The sequence below is a fragment of the Athene cunicularia genome (assembly GCF_003259725.1).
Source record: "Athene cunicularia isolate RWA chromosome 1 unlocalized genomic scaffold, athCun1 chr1_part1, whole genome shotgun sequence".
NCBI classification, from domain to species: domain Eukaryota; kingdom Metazoa; phylum Chordata; class Aves; order Strigiformes; family Strigidae; genus Athene; species Athene cunicularia.
In genome coordinates this window covers 65,174,505-65,176,680 of record NW_020799091.1, presented here as the reverse complement: position 1 = coordinate 65,176,680, position 2,176 = coordinate 65,174,505, and the positions used below count along the sequence as shown (strand labels likewise).

Here is a 2,176-nt window from a genome sequence, read left to right as displayed (position 1 = left end):
GGGCCCGCCGCCGGCTGCTGCCCGCCCTGGGGCCATCGTGGCGAGCGGGGTAGCCTCGGGCCGCTGCCCGCCCCTTCGCCTCACCCCCTCCGGCCCCCGGGGGTGGGAACGGGTGTTCCGGCCCTGCCCTGCGGCCGCGGGGAAGCGCCGGTGCGCGCTCCGGGGGCTGCTGCCTGCCGGAAGGTGGGGGTGTCACCGCGTTTGCACGGGCTGGGGGAGATCAGCCGGTGCTGACGCAGGGGGGAGACACTCAGGTGACGTACAGGGAGTGTGTTGAGTGGTTAATCTTGCAAAGGACCCCCGGGCGAACAAGCATTCCTTTCCTACTGGGATGACCTGATGTGTTATCAAGTACGCCAACTGTGAAACACCTACCAACTCATGCAAATACAACCACCGAAGTGTATGTATCTAGTGTCCCTTTCATAACCACCAAGGCAAGTCCAAAGGCAATGCTGAAGAGTTTAAAATTCATACATGAAATTAACTCTCCTGGTAGTTTCAGAGCTGTGCACGATCTAACTATGCATCTGTTTGCTGTAGCAATCACAGCTCAAAAGGTGTTTTGATGTGTCTTGCTATGATTAGATTTGGTGATGTCTAAAAGTTGCACACTGCTCAGAAAATCGTTCTATGTAATGGTCGTTGCTGCCACAGTTCACCTAGAGTTTAATATATTGCATTTATACATTCGTTAGGCTTTCTCAGAGAGTGTTTATCTACTGTAAAGTAAGGCATAGATTGAAATGTATAAGACATGCTAAACTGGCTTGGAAACACCTTAGTGTAGATAAAGTAGGCTTTAAATTAGAAAATAATTATATAGTTGGAAGCATACACTGGTTTCAGAATGGTGGAATAGAAACTTCAGAATCATCTGGGTTGGAAAAGACCTTGAAGATGATCCAGTCCAAGCATTTAACACAGACAGTTCCCACCTACACCATATCCCTAGGTGCTATGTCAACCTTAAACACCTCCAGGGATGGGGACTCCACCACCTCCCTGGGCAGCCCATTCCTTGCAGGATTCAGTGTTGTGCTTGGAAGTGTACTTACTGTCTGCTGGCTCACAGCCTGGATGCACCTGGTCAATGACAAGTTTAGGGTTTTTTAGTAACTCCTCTTCTAATTCAGACGAGTGAAGCCCTCCACACAAGCTGCTTCTGGTTTCTGTTACCTGAACAGCAAAGCTAGATGTGTTGTCTTACGTACATGGTTCTGCTTCTCTGTGCATTGGCTTAAAGGAAAGTGAAGGTATATGTGTAGTTTCATCTGACCTTACTGTAGTATGGAGAGACACATGCTATCGTTTTCTAAACTTTACATACAATTTGTTGTACTTAATTCTACTGTGTAACCATATTGCTTGTAGTGACAGTGTTTTGCTAATTGCAGTGCTGAAATATTAAGAATGTAAATGTTGACAAAGTTCTGTGTACCAAGAAAATGTGAAACTTTATAGCTTTTTTAAAAAAAGGCTGTATTTATAACACGTACGTTACTCTCTAATTTTGCTTTTGCTCTCTCAAAACCAAACTCTAGCCCAAAATGGTACAGAGAAAGGTAACTGTAACTGCCTTTGTCCTTGGTCTGTACTTGAACTCATATTTCTAATCATGGCCTTTCGTATTACCTGTATCAGCTGTTTCCTCCAAATTGTTAGTGATTCTGTGTTCTAGTAGTGTTTAGATCCCAATTGTTTTTTCCTTAGTTTCTGTTGTAAGGGTTTTTTTGTCAGAATAAAGAAACTAGCAAAATAAAAGTGAAGGTATGTGTATATACATACACACGCACAAACATGTAGATATATAAGACTACAAATATATATACCCCTTCACTTTTATACACACACACAGAGACATATGATAGTATGAACGAAGAAGCAGCGTAAAAGTCAAAGCTTGGAAATGCTACCCTTAATATATTGGAAGTGTCTGTTCCATTTTCCTTTGCCCCATCTTAGTTATATGTATGTTTCTTCCTGTTCTAAGTAAGCATATCTCATATAAACCACTGTAAAGTAACATAGGATGTCCCAGATTAGATCTGTGGAAGTTTACAGAAGAAGGAATTAGGCGTGTATGTTAGGAATAGGGAGCCCAGAATTTGCAGAGCCTTTTCAAGTATGTTTGTCAGGCCAGCACTTCTAGTGTGAACCAGTGTGGTTGGGGGGG

The 2,176-nt window shown here is 43.8% G+C and overlaps 1 protein-coding gene across 1 annotated transcript in view; it reads left to right on the top strand.

Moving 5' to 3' along the window:
- The window catches only part of LOC113476215 (sulfotransferase 1C1-like), a 19,174-nt gene that overhangs the window by 14,178 nt on the left and 2,820 nt on the right, over positions 1 to 2,176 (top strand). The gene's annotated exons all lie outside the window — the stretch shown is intronic.